The 18816-nt window shown below is 41.7% G+C and overlaps 1 protein-coding gene across 1 annotated transcript in view; it reads right to left on the reverse strand.

Moving 5' to 3' along the window:
- The window catches only part of lpp (LIM domain containing preferred translocation partner in lipoma), a gene marked incomplete in the record, with an annotated part of 384586 nt that overhangs the window by 78494 nt on the left and 287276 nt on the right, over window positions 1–18816 (reverse strand).

The raw sequence follows: 18816 nt of genomic DNA on the forward strand, positions 1-18816 counted from the left end.
GAGGAGAGGAGAGAGGAGGAGAGGGAGGAGGAGATGAGAGAGGAGGAGAGGAGGAGAGGAGGAGAGGAGGAGAGGAGAGGAGGAGAGGAGAGGAGGAGAGGAGGAGAGGAGAGGAGGAGAGGAGGAGGGAGGGGATGAGAGGAGAGAAAGGAGGAGAGGAGGAGAGAGGAGAGGAGAGAGGAGAGAAAGGAGGAGAGGAGGAGAGAGGAGAGGAGAGAGGAGAGGAGAGAGGAGAGGAGGAGAGGAGAGAAAGGAGGAGAGGAGAGAGGAGAGGAGGGGAGGAGATGAGAGAAAGGGAGAGAGGAGGAGAGAGGAGAGGAGGAGATGAGAGGAGAGGAGAGGAGAGAGGAGAGGAGGGGAGTGGAGAGAGAGGAGAGGAGAGGAGGTCAGTGACAGTATTATGCCAACTAAGATAATTCCAGAATAAACAGGGGAAAACACAGAGAGAGAGAGTGAGGTCCCAGCCAACACAGAGAAATGTTTGGTAGTGTGGGAAACAAACCTCCCTCTTCCCCCAACGAAACACCAACAAACTGTAATTAAGAATAGAAAACCCCTATCAACACTGAACCCAAGCGCCCAATTACATAGTGGCACAGCGTACCAAATGGCACCCAGGGCTCTCATCAACAGTAGTGAACTAAATAGGGAATAGGCTGCCATTTGGGAGTCATCCAGTGACTTGATGAAGTGCTGTAGTTCCATTGATGAAGCCACTATTAGAAACCCTACAGTCCTACAGTCTATAACAGTCTATAACAGTCTATAACAGTCTATAACAGTCCTACAGTAGATAACAGTCCTACAGTAGATAACAGTCCTACAGTAGATAACAGTCCTACAGTCTATAACAGTAGATAACAGTCCTACAGTCTATAACAGTCCTACAGTCTATAACAGTCCTACAGTCTATAACAGTCCTACAGTAGATAACAGTCCTACAGTCTATAACAGTCCTACAGTAGATAACAGTCTATAACAGTCCTATAGTAGATAACAGTCCTACAGTCTATAACAGTCCTACAGTAGATAACAGTCTATAACAGTCCTACAGTCTATAACAGTCTATAACAGTCTATAACAGTCCTACAGTCTATAACAGTCCTATAGTAGATAACAGTCCTACAGTAGATAACAGTCCTACAGTAGATAACAGTCCTACAGTCTATAACAGTCCTACAGTCTATAACAGTCTATAACAGTCCTACAGTCTATAACAGTCCTACAGTCTATAACAGTCCTACAGTAGATAACAGTCCTACAGTCTATAACAGTCCTACAGTCTATAACAGTCCTACAGTCGATAACAGTCCTACAGTAGATAACAGTCCTACAGTCTATAACAGTCCTACAGTCTATAACAGTCCTACAGTAGATAACAGTCTATAACAGTCCTACAGTAGATAACAGTCCTACAGTAGATAACAGTCTATAACAGTCCTACAGTCTATAACAGTCCTACAGTCTATAACAGTCCTACAGTAGATAACAGTCTATAACAGTCCTACAGTCTATAACAGTCTATAACAGTCTATAACAGTCCTACAGTCTATAACAGTCCTACAGTAGATAACAGTCCTACAGTAGATAACAGTCCTACAGTCTATAACAGTCCTACAGTCTATAACAGTCTATAACAGTCCTACAGTCTATAACAGTCCTACAGTCTATAACAGTCCTACAGTAGATAACAGTCCTACAGTCTATAACAGTCCTACAGTAGATAACAGTCTATAACAGTCCTACAGTAGATAACAGTCCTACAGTAGATAACAGTCCTACAGTCTATAACAGTCCTACAGTCTATAACAGTCCAACAGTCTATAACAGTCCTACAGTAGATAACAGTCTATAACAGTCCTACAGTAGATAACAGTCCTACAGTAGATAACAGTCTATAACAGTCCTACAGTCTATAACAGTCCTACAGTCTATAACAGTCTATAACAGTCTATAACAGTCCTACAGTCTATAACAGTCCTACAGTAGATAACAGTCCTACAGTAGATAACAGTCCTACAGTAGATAACAGTCCTACAGTCTATAACAGTCCTACAGTCTATAACAGTCTATAACAGTCCTACAGTCTATAACAGTCCTACAGTCTATAACAGTCCTACAGTAGATAACAGTCCTACAGTCTATAACAGTCCTACAGTAGATAACAGTCTATAACAGTCCTACAGTAGATAACAGTCCTACAGTCTATAACAGTCCTAAAGTAGATAACAGTCTATAACAGTCCTACAGTCTATAACAGTCTATAACAGTCTATAACAGTCCTACAGTCTATAACAGTCCTACGGTAGATAACAGTCCTACAGTAGATAACAATCCTACAGTAGATAACAGTCCTACAGTCTATAACAGTCCTACAGTCTATAACAGTCTATAACAGTCCTATAGTCTATAACAGTCCTACAGTCTATAACAGTCCTACAGTCTATAACAGTCCTACAGTAGATAACAGTCCTACAGTCTATAACAGTCCTACAGTAGATAACAGTCTATAACAGTCCTACAGTAGATAACAGTCCTACAGTAGATAACAGTCCTACAGTAGATAACAGTCTATAACAGTCCTACAGTCTATAACAGTCCTACAGTAGATAACAGTCCTACAGTCTACAACAGTCCTACAGTCTATAACAGTCCTACAGTCTATAACAGTTTATAACAGTCCTACAGTCTATAACAGTCCTACAGTAGATAACAGTCCTACAGTCTATAACAGTCTATAACAGTCCTACAGTAGATAACAGTCCTACAGTCTATAACAGTCCTACAGTAGATAACAGTCCTACAGTCTATAACAGTCCTACAGTAGATAACAGTCCTACAGTCTATAACAGGCCTACAGTAGATAATAGTCCTACAGTCTATAACAGTCCTACAGTCTATAACAGCCCTACAGTAGATAACAGTCTATAACAGACCTACAGTAGATAACAGTCCTACAGTAGATAACAGTCTATAACAGTCCTACAGTCTATAACAGTCCTACAGTAGATAACAGTCTATAACAGTCCTACAGTAGATAACAGTCTATAACAGTCCTACAGTCTATAACAGTCCTACAGTAGATAACAGTCCTACAGTCTATAACAGTCCTACAGTCTATAACAGTCCTACAGTCTATAACAGTCCTACAGTCTATAACAGTCTATAACAGTCCTATAGTCTATAACAGTCCTACAGTCTATAACAGTCCTACAGTCTATAACAGTCCTACAGTCTATAACAGTCTATAACAGTCCTACAGTCTATAACAGTCTATAACAGTCCTACAGTATCTAACAGTCTATAACAGTCCTACAGTCTATAACAGTCCTACAGTAGATAACAGTCCTACAGTAGATAACAGTCCTACAGTCTATAACAGTCCTACAGTCTATAAAAGTCCTACAGTATATAACAGTCTATAACAGTCCTACAGTAGATAACAGTCCTACAGTAGATAACAGTCCTACAGTCTATAACAGTCCTACAGTCTATAACAGTCCTACAGTCTATAACAGTCCTACAGTAGATAACAGTCCTACAGTCTATAACAGTCCTACAGTCTATAACAGTCCTACAGTAGATAACAGTCCTACAGTCTATAACAGTCCTACAGTCTATAACAGTCCTACAGTAGATAACAGTCCTACAGTCCTACAGTAGATAACAGTCTATAACAGTCCTACAGTATATAACAGTCCTACAGTCTATAACAGTCTATAACAGTCCTACAGTCTATAACAGTCCTACAGTAGATAACATTCCTACAGTCTATAACAGTCCTACAGTAGATAACAGTCCTACAGTAGATAACAGTCTATAACAGTCCTACAGTAGATAACAGTCCTACAGTCTATAACAGTCCTACAGTAGATAACAGTCCTACAGTCTATAACAGTCCTACAGTAGATAACAGTCCTACAGTCTATAACAGTCCTACAGTATATAACAGTCCTACAGTAGATAACAGTCCTACAGTCTATAACAGTTCTACAGTAGATAACAGTCCTACAGTCTATAACAGGCCTACAGTAGATAACAGTCCTACAGTCTATAAGAGTCCTACAGTCTATAACAGCCCTACAGTAGATAACAGTCTATAACAGTCCTACAGTAGATAACAGTCCTACAGTCTATAACAGTCCTAGAGTAGATAAAAGTCCTACAGTCTATAACAGTCCTACAGTAGATAACAGTCCTATAGTCTATAACAGTCCTACAGTATATAACAGTCCTACAGTATATAACAGTCCTACAGTAGATAACAGTCCTACAGTAGATAACAGTCCTACAGTCCTACAGTCTATAACAGTCCTACAGTAGATAACAGTCCTACAGTCTATAACAGTCCTACAGTCTATAACAGTCCTTCAGTCTATAACAGTCTATAACAGTCCTATAGTAGATAACAGTCCTACAGTATATAACAGTCCTACAGTAGATAACAGTCCTACAGTAGATAACAGTCCTCCAGGCTATAACAGTCCTACAGTAGATAAAAGTCCTACAGTCTATAACAGTCTATAACAGTCCTACAGTCTATAACAGTCTATAACAGTCCTACAGTAGATAACAGTCCTACAGTCTATAACAGTAGAACAGTAGATAACAGTCCTACAGTAGATAACAGTCCTACAGTCTATAACAGTCCTACAGTCTATAACAGTCCTACAGTCTATAACAGTCCTACAGTAGATAACAGTCCTACAGTAGATAACAGTCATACAGTCTATAACAGTCCTACAGTAGATAACAGTCTACAACAGTCCTACAGTCTATAACAGTCTATAACAGTCCTACAGTAGATAACAGTCCTACAGTAGATAACAGTCCTACAGTAGATAACAGTCATACAGTCTATAACAGTCCTACAGTAGATAACAGTCTATAACAGTCCTACAGTCTATAACAGTCCTACAGTAGATAACAGTCCTACAGTCTATAACAGTCCTACAGTCTATAACAGTCCTACAGTAGATAACAGTCCTACAGTAGATAACAGTCCTACAGTCTATAACAGTCCTACAGTATATAACAGTCTATATCAGTCCTACAGTCTATAACAGTCTATAACATTCCTACAGTCTATAACAGTCTATAACAGTCCTACAGTCTATAACAGTCCTACAGTAGATAACAGTCCTACAGTCTATAACAGTCCTACAGTAGATAACAGTCCTACAGTAGATAACAGTCCTACAGTAGATAACAGTCCTACAGTCTATAACAGTCCTACAGTCTATAACAGTCTATAACAGTCCTACAGTAGATAACAGTCCTACAGTCTATAACAGTCTATAACAGTCTATAACAGTCCTACAGTATATAACAGTCTATAACAGTCCTACAGTCTATAAGAGTCCTACAGTAGATAACAGTCCTACAGTATATAACAGTCTATAACAGTCTATAACAGTCCTACAGTCTATAAGAGTCCTACAGTAGATAACAGTCCTACAGTCTATAACAGTCTATAATAGTCCTACAGTCTATAACAGTCCTACAGTCTATAACAGTCCTACAGTCTATAACAGTCTATAACAGTCCTACAGTAGATAACAGTCCTACAGTCTATAACAGTAGAACAGTAGATAACAGTCCTACAGTAGATAACAGTCCTACAGTCTATAACAGTCCTACAGTCTATAACAGTCCTACAGTCTATAACAGTCCTACAGTAGATAACAGTCATACAGTCTATAACAGTCCTACAGTAGATAACAGTCTACAACAGTCCTACAGTCTATAACAGTCTATAACAGTCCTACAGTAGATAACAGTCCTACAGTAGATAACAGTCCTACAGTAGATAACAGTCATACAGTCTATAACAGTCCTACAGTAGATAACAGTCTATAACAGTCCTACAGTCTATAACAGTCCTACAGTAGATAACAGTCCTACAGTCTATAACAGTCCTACAGTCTATAACAGTCCTACAGTAGATAACAGTCCTACAGTAGATAACAGTCCTACAGTCTATAACAGTCCTACAGTATATAACAGTCTATATCAGTCCTACAGTCTATAACAGTCTATAACATTCCTACAGTCTATAACAGTCTATAACAGTCCTACAGTCTATAACAGTCCTACAGTAGATAACAGTCCTACAGTCTATAACAGTCCTACAGTAGATAACAGTCCTACAGTAGATAACAGTCCTACAGTAGATAACAGTCCTACAGTCTATAACAGTCCTACAGTCTATAACAGTCTATAACAGTCCTACAGTAGATAACAGTCCTACAGTCTATAACAGTCTATAACAGTCTATAACAGTCCTACAGTATATAACAGTCTATAACAGTCCTACAGTCTATAAGAGTCCTACAGTAGATAACAGTCCTACAGTATATAACAGTCTATAACAGTCTATAACAGTCCTACAGTCTATAAGAGTCCTACAGTAGATAACAGTCCTACAGTCTATAACAGTCTATAACAGTCCTACAGTCTATAACAGTCCTACAGTCTATAACAGTCCTACAGTAGATAACAGTCCTACAGTCTATAACAGTCCTACAGTAGATAACAGTCCTACAGTAGATAACAGTCTATAACAGTCCTACAGTCTATAACAGTCCTACAGTAGATAACAGTCCTACAGTCTATAACAGTCCTACAGTAGATAACAGTCCTACAGTAGATAACAGTCTATAACAGTCCTACAGTCTATAACAGTCTATAACAGTCCTACAGTATATAACAGTCTATAACAGTCCTACAGTCTATAAGAGTCCTACAGTAGATAACAGTCCTACAGTATATAACAGTCTATAACAGTCTATAACAGTCCTACAGTCTATAAGAGTCCTACAGTAGATAACAGTCCTACAGTCTATAACAGTCTATAACAGTCCTACAGTCTATAACAGTCCTACAGTCTATAACAGTCCTACAGTAGATAACAGTCCTACAGTCTATAACAGTCCTACAGTAGATAACACAATATTCCCTATACAGATGTAAGATCTTCATTTGAGCCACTTTGCTACAGCAGGAAAATAATCACGCAGCAAAAGGAAATGTGACTTATTATGTTGATTGTAAATAATATAAATATTTTAAAGGAGTTGATATATTTTTCACGAGGGCAAATTTACATTTTACGTTTTAGTCATTTAGCAGACGCTCTTATCCAGAGCGACTTACAGTAGTGAATGCATACATTTCATGCATTTTTTCAGTACTGGTCCCCCGTGGGAATTGAACCCACAACCCTGCCGTTGCAAACACCATGCTCTACCAACTGAGCCACACGGGACCAAATCATGTATGATATTTTAAAGTGGAAATTACAAACTTTAGAGGCCTTTTTAAAAACGTATATACTATAAGTTTGCACTTCCTCCTGAGTAAGAAAATCTCAGCAACAAAAAGAGTGATCAAATTAAGATCCTACATCTGTATAATGCAATACATATACAGTACCAGTCAAAAGTTTGGACACACCGACTCATTCAAGGGTTTTTCTGTATTTTTTTACTATTTTCTACATTGTAGAATAATAGTGAAGACATCAACACTATGAAATAACAAATATGGAATCATGTAGTAACCAAAAATGTGTTAAACAAATCAAAATATATTTTATATTTGAGATTCTTCAAAGTAACCACCCTTTGCCTTGATGACAACTTTGCACATTCTTGGCATTCTCTCAACCAGCTCCATGAGGTAATCACCTGGAATGCATTTAAATTAACAGGTGTGCCTTGTTAAAAGTTAATTTGTGGAATTTCTTTCCTTCTTAATGCCTTTGAGCCAATCAGTTGTGTTGTGCCAAGGTAGGGGGGTAAATAGAAGTTAGCCCTATTTGGTAAAATACAAAGTCCATATTATGTCAAGAACAGCTCAAATAAGCAAAGATACATTTTAAGACATGAGGTCAGTCAACCATCAAAATTTCAAGAACTTTAAAGTTTCTTCAAGTGCAGTCGGAAAAACCATCAAGCGCTATGATGAAACTGGCTCTCATGAGGACCGCCACAGGAAAGGAAGTCCCAGAGTTCCCTCTGCTGCAGAGGATACATTCATTAGAGTTACCAGCCTCATGAGGACCGCCACAGGAAAGGAAGACCCAGAGTTCCCTCTGCTGCAGAGGATACGTTCATTAGAGTTACCAGCCTCATGAGGACCGCCACAGGAAAGGAAGACCCAGAGTTACCTCTGCTGCAGAGGATAAGTTCATTAGAGTTACCAGCCTCAGAAACTACAGCCCAAATAAATGCTTCACAGAGTTCAAGTAACAGACACATCTCAACATTAACTGTTCAGAGGAGACTGTGTGAATCAGGCCTTCATGGTCGAATTGCTGCAAAGAAACCACTACTAAAGGACACCAATAAGAAGAGACTTGCGTGGGCCAAGAAACACGAGAAATGGACATTAAACCGGTGGAAATCTGTCCTTTGGTCTGATGAGTCCAAATTTGAGATTTTTGGTTCCAACCGCCGTGTCTTTGTGAGAAGCAGAGTAGGTGAACAACACCCTGTCGTTCTCCACTAACATCAAGGCGGTGACCCGATCCTGTAGGTTCATGCTCTACAACATTCGCAGAGTACGACCCTGCCTCACACAGGAAGCGGCGCAGGTCCTAATCCAGGCACTTGTCATCTCCCGTCTGGATTACTGCAACTCGCTGTTGGCTGGGCTCCCTGCCTGTGCCATTAAACCCCTACAACTCATCCAGAACGCCGCAGCCCGTCTGGTGTTCAACCTTCCCAAGTTCTCTCACGTCACCCCGCTCCTTCGCTCTCTCCACTGGCTTCCAGTTGAAGCTCGCATCCGCTACAAGACCATGGTGCTTGCCTACGGAGCTGTGAGGGGAACGGCACCTCCGTACCTTCAGGCTCTGATCAGGCCCTACACCCAAACAAGGGCACTGCGTTCATCCACCTCTGGCCTGCTGGCCCCCCTACCTCTGAGGAAGCACAGTTCCCGCTCAGCCCAGTCAAAACTGTTCGCTGCTCTGGCACCCCAATGGTGGAACAAGCTCCCTCCCGACGCCAGGACAGCGGAGTCAATCACCACCTTCCGGAGACACCTGAAACCCCACCTCTTTAAGGAATACCTGGGATAGGATAAGATTTAGATGCAATATTGTAAAGTGGTTGTTCCACTGGATATCATAAGGTGAATGCACCAATTTGTAAGTCGCTCTGGATAAGAGCGTCTGCTAAATGACCTAAATGTAAATGTGAACGGATGATCTCTGCACGTGTGGTTCCCACCGTGAAGCATGGAGGAGGAGGTGTGATGGTGTGGGGGTGTTTTGCTGGTGACACTGTCTGTGATTTAGAATTCAAGGCACACTTAACCAGCATGGCTACCACAGCATTCTGCAGCGATACGCCATCCCATCTGGTTTGCGCTTAGTGGGACTATCATTTGTTTTTCAACAGGACAGTGACCCAACACACCTCCAGGCTGTGTAAGGGCTATTTGACCAAGAAGGAGAGTGATAAAGTGCTGCATCAGATGACCTGGCCTCCACAATCACCCGCTCTCAACCCAATTAAGATGGTTTGGGATGAGTTGGACCGCTGAGTGACTGCCACTGTGTACTGTAGTGTGACTGACACTCTGTAATGTAGTGTGACTGACACTCTGTAGTGTAGTGTAACTGCCACTCTGTAGTGTAGTGTGACTGACACTCTGTAGTGTAGTGTGACTGCCACTCTGTAGTGTAGTGTGACTGACACTCTGTAGTGTAGTGTGACTGACACTCTGTAGTGTAGTGTGACTGACACTCTGTAGTGTAGTGTAACTGCCACTCTGTAGTGTAGTGTGACTGACACTCTGTAGTGTAGTGTGACTGCCACTCTGTAGTGTAGTGTGACTGACACTCTGTAGTGTAGTGTGACTGACACTCTGTAGTGTAGTGTGACTGACACTCTGTAGTGTAGTGTAACTGCCACTCTGTAGTGTAGTGTGACTGACACTCTGTAGTGTAGTGTGACTGACACTCTGTAGTGTAGTGTGACTGACACTCTGTAGTGTAGTGTGACTGACACTCTGTAGTGTAGTGTGACTGACACTCTGTAGTGTAGTGTAACTGCCACTCTGTAGTGTAGTGTGACTGACACTCTGTAGTGTAGTGTGACTGACACTCTGTAGTGTAGAATACACAGTATGCAGATAGCTGCTGTCTTTTTGGGTTCCTGACCAATTCTGCTATTCAGTGTGCTATTTTACTCTGATCTTTCTTTGTACATAATATTTCCGCCATCATTTGCTACGACCTAAAAGGTCTTCTGGACATCTGAACAGCGATCACTAACTTCAATTTGGATGAAGATTTCTACTTAAATGAGTCGACAGCTGTGGACGTACTGCTCATTCCAGAGCAGGCCCTAATCCCCGAGACTCAGGAGAGGAAGAGACCGAGGCGTAAGAGAGGCCGACGTGTGGGCACCCTGACGAGACTACGTAGGCATTGGCGAAAATCTGATATCAACTTTGGAGGGGACAATTACATGAAATTTTCTCAAGAGCAATTCCTGAGGGGGACACCAAAAGTAGTGCTGTAACACATAGCCTACATTGTAATACCGGTACCCAAAACTACACAACTAATCACAACAGCAATACCATTGCCTTTAACAAATCTAAGTTCAGTCACCAGTTTAAGTTGAGAGTGGGGGTATCCATGGCATTTTCCAATTATGTTCCTATTTTACAAGTCAAAAAAATTTAGAATGTTGCCAAACAAACACTCTACAAACTTACCTGAGACTCCCTGTCTCTGCCAGTCTGTCCCTGCATATCTGTCCCCAACTCTGCTGTCTGTGTGCCATCTGTTGCCTGCTCTGCCTAATGACATCATTGTGAAACATTTCCATTAGAATTTCATTTCTTTCTTATGAACATTTTATCAACTAGTCTTTGAGATATTAGGCTACTAGGGTTCTTACTATGCGTTTTGGTGTATTGAAAAATACTCTGATGTCCGTCTTTTATTTTTCTTCCATTTTTCTACCTGGCTGGCTGGCTGGCTACACACACAGTGTGTAGGTTATTGACAGTAGGAGATGGGCTTCTATCATCTTCAATCATTCTATTTGGGCTTCGATCTAAAAGGTAGCTAGCAAATGTGAAACGGATTAAAATGACAAGAGTTGACAGCTGTGTGAGTTCACCATTTACACAACATATGCTGCAACCTTTTGTAATTTTAATAGTTTGTTTCATATTGGCTGGCTTCCAACAATAGCTGAATTTGCAAAGCTAGCGAGCACCAATTCAGTTTCAGTGGTGTTTGCTATAATCTTTGCTACCCGGGTTAAATAAAGGTGAAATAAAATAAATAAATAAAAGTTCACTTGCGACAATTTAGCTTTTGCAACGAGACCATTAAATATATTTAAGACAATGGTAGAAGAAAGTGTAGTTCTGTTCAGTTTGGATTTCAGTTTATCGCTAACCTTATCACAGGGACTTTGAAGCACTAACTTACATCATCTGCATGCTGATTCCATCTTTGACGACGCCACATAAATGGAATAGGTTCTAGCTAGCTTAATAGTTAATATTTGCGTGCTAGCTCAGCATATTCAGCTAGTGTGTGTGCGCGATTGACTGGATTAACCTCACATCAGTTACGTAGCAAACTAAGGAACTGGCAGTGGATCAAACCATTGTGAGGCAAAGGGTGGGGGGGTTGCAATCTTTTGAAACTTAAAAACGCGCTATTAAGTGTCTCTAATCAGCACAATTGCTTTCATTGCGAATTATTAATATTATTTAAATCACATAGTTATGTTTCAGTGATATATTGGGAGGGACAAATCATATTTTTCCCAGGATGGGGGGGTCGTGTCCCCCCGTCCCCCCCGGGATTTCCGCCCCTGTACGTAGGCGTGTAATAAACTGCCTCTACCCTTCGCTCTATTGGCGAACATACAATCACTGGAGAATAAACTGGAAGAGCTCCATTCGAGACTATCCTATGAAGAGGACCTGAAGAACTGTAATATCCTATGTTTTTCGGAGTCGAGTCGTGGCTGAACAAGGACATGAATAATACGCAGAGCCTTCAGAAAGTATTTATACCGCTTGACTTATTCCACATGTTGTTGCGCTACAACCTGAATTAAACATTTATTAAATTGAGATGTTGTGTCACTGATCCACAACACAATACTAATGTCAAAGTGGAATTATGTTTTTCCGAAATGTTTACAAATTAATAAAAAATTCAAAACTGAAATGTCTTGAGTGAATAATTCTGTTATTGCAAGCCTTAATAAGTTCAGCAGTAAAAATGTGTTAACAAATAGCAAAATAATAGTGTTAAACAGGATGTTTGAATGACTACCCTAGCTCTGTACCCCATACATACAAATATCTGTAAGGTCCCTCAGTCGAGTAGTGAATTTCAAGCACAGATTTAACCACAAAGACCAGAGAGGTTTTCCAATGCCTCGCAAAGAAGGGCACCTAATGGTAGTGATGTGTAAAATAAAAGAAAAACTAGTCATTGAATATCCCTTTGAGCATGGTGAAGTTTTTATATACACTTTGGATGGTGTATAAATACACCCAGTCACTACAAGAATACAGGCGTCCTTCCTAACTCAGTTGCCGGAGAGGAAGGAAACTGGTCAAGGATTTCACCATTTAAAAAACATTTAACTAGGCAAGTCAGTTAAAGAACAAATTCTTATTTACAATGTCGGCCTACCGGGGAACAGTGGGTTAACTGCCTTGTTCAGGGGCAGAAAGACAGATTTTTACCTTGTCAGCTTGGGGATTCGATCCAGCAAACTTTACGGCTATTGGCCCAACGCTCTAACCGCTAGGCTACCTGCCGCCCCGTGAGGTCCATGGTGATTTTAAAATAGTTACAGAATTTAATTGTTGTGATATGAGAAAACTGAGGATGGATCAACAACGTTGAAGTTACTCTAAAATACTAACCTAAATGACAGAGTGAAGAGAAGGAAGTCTGTACAGAATTAAAATATTCAAAAACATTCGTCCTGTTTGCATCAAGACACAAAAGTAATACTGCAAACAAAGTGTTATGTTTGGGGCAAATTCAACACAACACATCACTGAGTAACTCTCTTCATATTGTCATTGGCAAGGACTAGGAGTTTTTTAGGATAAAAAGAAACAAGACTACAGATAAAAGCACAGGCAAAACTCTAGAGGAAAACCTGGTTCAGTCTGCTTTCCAACAGACACTGGGAGATGAGTTATCACACCCCTGCACATTGACTCAGTACTGGTACCCTGTGTATAAAGCCATGTTATTACCTCATAGCCCTGCACATGGACTCAATACTGGTACCCCTGCACATTGACTCAGTACTGGTACCCTGTGTATAAAGCCATGTTATTACCTCATAGCCCTGCACATGGACTCAGTACTGGTACCCTGTGTATAAAGCCATGTTATTACCTCATAGCCCTGCACATGGACTCAGTACTGGTACCCCTGCACATTGACTCAGTACTGGTACCCTGTGTATAAAGCCATGTTATTACCTCATAGGCCTGCACATTGACTCAGTACTGGTACCCTGTGTATAAAGCCATGTTATTACCTCATAGCCCTGCACATGGACTCAGTACTGGTACCCTGTGTATAAAGCCATGTTATTACCTCATAGCCCTGCACATGGACTCAATACTGGTACCCCTGTACATGAACTCTGTACTGGTACCCCATGTATATAGCCATGTTATTACCTCATAGCCCTGCACATTGACTCAGTACTGGTACCCTGTGTATAAAGCCATGTTATTACCTCATACCCCTGCACATTGACTCAGTACTGGTAGCCCTGTACATTGACTCAGTACTGGTACCCTGTGTATAAAGCCACGTTATCATTACTCGTTGTGTATTTATTCCTTGTGTTATTATTTTTATATTTGTTTACTCTCTGCATTGTTGGGAAGGACTAGTAAATAAGCATTTCAATGTTACTATACACCTGTTGTTTACCAAGCATGTGACAAATACAAATGCTGATTCTGCTGTGTCTCTGACTGGCTGACTGCTGTATCTCTGACTGGCTGACTGCTGTGTCTCTGACTGGCTGACTGCTGTGTCTCTGACTGGCTGACTGCTGTATCTCTGACTGGCTGACTGCTGTGTCTCTGACTGGCTGACTGCTGTGTCTCTGACTGGCTGACTGCTGTATCTCTGACTGGCTGACTGCTGTATCTCTGACTGGCTGACTGCTGTGTCTCTGACTGGCTGACTGCTGTATCTCTGACTGGCTGACTGCTGTATCTCTGACTGGCTGACTGTTGTGTCTCTGACTGGCTGACTGCTGTGTCTCTGACTGGCTGACTGCAGTATCTCTGACTGGCTGACTGCTGTGTCTCTGACTGGCTGACTGCTGTGTCTCTGACTGGCTGACTGCTGTATCTCTGACTGGCTGACTGCTGTGTCTCTGACTGGCTGACTGCTGTATCTCTGACTGGCTGACTGCTGTGTCTCTGACTGGCTGCCTGCTGTATCTCTGACTGGCTGACTGTTGTGTCTCTGACTGGCTGACTGCTGTATCTCTGACTGGCTGACCGCAGTATCTCTGACTAGCTGACTGCTGTGTCTCTGACTGGCTGACTGCTGTGTCTCTGACTGGCTGACTGCTGTGTCTCTGACTGGCTGACTGCTGTGTCTCTGACTGGCTGGCTGCTGTGTCTCTCACTGGCTGACTGCTGTGTCTCTGACTGGCTGACTGCTGTGTCTCTGACAGGCTGACTGCTGTGTTTCTGACAGGCTGACTGGCTGCCTGCTGTGTCTCTGACTGGCTGCCTGCTGTGTCTCTGACCGGCTGACTGGCTTGGTGGCTGGCTGGTTTGGTGGCTGGGTGGATATTGACCTCATTAGCAATAGAGAGATGACAGCACAATATAAGTAAAGCTCAATTAGGAGTAGTAACTTTCTTTAACCTTTATTTAACTAGGCAAGTCAGATAAGAACAAAGTCGTACTTACATACATGAAGGGAACATTTCGGCATTTGCTGTATGATCAATGGGAAAGTCCATATTGCAAATGTACGCTCCCTTACTAGACGTCCGCGAATGTTTGTAAAATTCGCGGACGGCGTCGAGCCGTGCACCGGGGCCGGATCATCCGGGAAGTCATCGAATGAAGTCTCTCGGACATTCGGTTTCCATTTTATAAAATGTTTACATTTTTCCGCTGTCCCGTAAAATACCACCAGATGGCGAATGAAATCTTATTGCAAATGTACAAAACATCACCAATCACAACATGGCCTTTTCTCCTAAACGGAAGAGACTTTGAAGACGAACCTTGGTGAGCATAGGTTTGGCATAATGGGAAGTTGGCCCCGAACAAGATGGTGTCGAGGCCTCAACACTTTTTGAGTTAAGGCCATTTTTCTGGGATTAAAGGTCAAAAACGAAAATAGAGCGCTAATTTGACCGCTTCACATCAAAGTACATGAACCTACGGTGTGAGTAAAAAAATAACCAGACATTTATCTATCGTAATTTAACCTGTTAGGGCTAGGGGGCAGTATTTACACCGCCGAATAACAAACGTACCCGATTTAATCTGGTTACCACTCCTACCCAGTAACTAGAATATGCATATACTTATTAGATATGGATAGAAAACACCCTAAAGTTTCTAAAACTGTTTGAATGGTGTCTGTGAGTATAACAGAACTCATATGGCAGGCAAAAACCTGAGAGATTCCTTTACAGGAAGTGGCCTGTCTGACCATTTATTGGCTTTCTTTGACATCTCTTTCCAAAACAAAGGATCTCTGCGGTAACGTGACACTTCCCACGGCTCCCATAGGCTCTCAGAGTGACATTATATGCTAGCTTGAAAAATGGGTGTCTGATTATTTCTGGCTGGGTACTCTGCTGACATAATCTAATGTTTTGCTTTCGTTGTAAAGCCTTTTTGAAATCGGACAGTGTGGTTAGATTAACGAGAGTCTTGTCTTTAAATAGCTGTAAAATAGTCATATGTTTGAAAAATTGAAGTAATAGCATTTCGAAGGTATTTGAAAATCGCGCCACAGGATTCAACTGGCTGTTACGTAGGTGGGACGATTTGGTGCCACTTGCCCTAGAGAGGTTAAGAGAAATCGTACAATGTACAATTGGTGATATTCAAAAAAAATATTTTTTTCCCCCAAAAAACTTACAGATCCAGTTGCAACGTGTTCAGACTAATTCGTTATGGTGGGTTTCAGAGCTCTGCGAGATTTCTGTGATTTTCTGAAATAACACACACTCATTCAACCCTCTGTAAATAAGTCAGTTCTTAACGTAAAGACTTAAAACTCAATATTCTATAAGAGCCGAACCCAAGGAGGATATGTGTTCACTTTCAGCTTCCTGTGTCAACCAGAAGTGCCTTAAAATGGTGTCATAGGGGCTGTTTCGCAAGGGTTAAAAAGGTCAGATCTTTTCAAAACTTCATATGTGTGATTAGGCAACCCTCATGAACTGTAAATCAGTCATTTCTCCCAACAGATGTCAAAGAAAAGCTCACACACACACACACACACACACACACACACACACACACACACACACACACACACACACACACACACACACACACACACACACACACACACAAAGAATGGAGTGACACAGTGCGGGGCTTAAAGACACACAGAGCCTGTAATGGCATTACCATAATCTCTAGGCAGTGCCGAGTTCAACGAGATGCCCCGCTTGACCGTAGCTTGCTCGGTCTGAGCGCAGCGAACATGAAAAAAAGTAGGCCCATAATGACGCCTGGACCTACATTTCAAGTGCTTTTGGGTGACAGCGAGAGAACCGTTAGGGTTAGAAGCACAATTCGACCTCAGGAACGTTCCTGAGGTCCTCCCGATCTGTGCAAGCCTAACCTTGACCGTGTGGCATTAATCCTTAACAGTTAAAAGAAGGTGTTTACATCAAACAGTTTGCAATGACTTCTCTCCCCATAGGAATACATTGCTTACTCCCCTAAATTCAACCTGAAGCCTATGTGGGTTATGAATGCCTTATGAACCTGTCTTCGATGACAATCCATCAGGCTACTAAGAGGTCTACCTGTGTTGATTCTAAGCTTCCTGGAGCAACCGGAAGTCATTACATTTTTATACACCAAACCTGCAGTTTCTGAAACTCACTGCATTCAACCCTATGTAGAAAGGTAAATTCTTAACGTAAGAGCCTACCCCAATGAGGATATGTGTTTACTTTCAGCTTCCTTTGCCAACCGGAAGTCCCTTAAATTGGAGTCATAGTGGCTGTTTCGAAGGGTTAAAAAAGTTACATATTTCCAAAACTTCATACGTGTGATTAGGCAACCCTCATGAACTGTAAATCAATCATTTCTCCCATCAGATTTCCAAGAAAAGCTCACACACACACACACACACAGCAAGGATGGCGTGACACAGTGTGGGGCTTAGAGACACACAGAGCCTGCAATAGTTACCTTTGTTCGAACTATCATTGAACCGTCAGACCTAGAGCTCTGAAACTTTAGAAACCTGTTCTATAGCTCAAGTCGATAGTGTGTGGTGAGTTATGTGGCTCTAGAAGGTTCTCAGACCGAGAAACAGTCTTGTACATTTGCAATAACTTCAATTCATTTTGACTGTCACGAAAATGAAGACATTTAGAAAAGTCTCAGAGTCGCAAGACTAGGTGCATTGAAACCCACCTCGGACCATAGAGACGGACCCTAAAGTTTCTGTCCGATAGCTCATTCAAGGACCCCATAGCAACGCCCGGAAAATGTGGATTTTCAGCAACAATTAAGGTCGCTGTTCGGGCTCCAAACGACCTATCAGCTAGGCCTACACATAATGTCAGAACTGGACCCGCAACTAGAACGTAACTATGTGTCTTGTGTTTTTATTATGGTTTAAACGGAAGGTGCTGTGAATTTTGGGCCTGCTCTGAAATATGTGATAGTTGGCTTTTAAACGAGTTGGAAAAAGTGGGTGTGGTGTCAGTTTGTTACAGTTTGGTGTAAGAATGATATCTAATTGACTATTGGACGGTGACTTGCTGGCTGACTTTTGTCCATTTGCAATATGTTTAAACAGTGATAGACCATTACCCAATTGACATTCTGAAATCAACACCAACGAGTGATGGAGAGGAACCACTATCACTGCCCGGCCATCCTGAGTTCATCGGGCCAGTCATTTATGCATTTCTGCAGTATTTTTGAGCATGTCAAATTTGTGATGGCAAATGCCCATTGGACAGTACATTTGCAATAAGATTCAACAGTGAAAAAACATCACCAAATGGACATGATGAAATCAACACAACGAGCCATGGAGAGGAACCACTATCAGTGCCTGGCCATCCCGAGCTCATCGGGCCAGTCAATTATGCATTTCTGCAGTATTTTTGATCATGTCAAATTCGTGATGGTAAATGCCCATTGAAACATATTCCAAATGGACAGCCGTGCACCTGGTGATTGGAATGGGTTGTCAGAAGCACATTTTTAAAATGGTTTGTAATGCCTTTAGGGGGGAGCAAGGGGTCTACGGTTGGGTAGGGAGCACCCCCCTCCCGTGCCCATCCAATAGGGGGTGCCCTGGTCATTTTGGACGTTTTTCAAAAAATGGTTAAAAAAACAACAGAATCCCACTTCTCCCTCATCATACATGACAAATAGACCATCTAGGTTGATTCATGGCTTAACATAGAGCTATATATCATTTGGGCAGTATAAATGCCATTTGGACATGGTTCACTGACTTTTGGGTTTGGAAACCGACTTCCTATGATCGTACATGGCAAATGGACAAACATCCTGATTTGGCACTTTCAATACTTTCATATT

Source organism: Salmo trutta, chromosome 17 (genome assembly GCF_901001165.1).
Source record: "Salmo trutta chromosome 17, fSalTru1.1, whole genome shotgun sequence".
NCBI lineage: Eukaryota > Metazoa > Chordata > Actinopteri > Salmoniformes > Salmonidae > Salmo > Salmo trutta.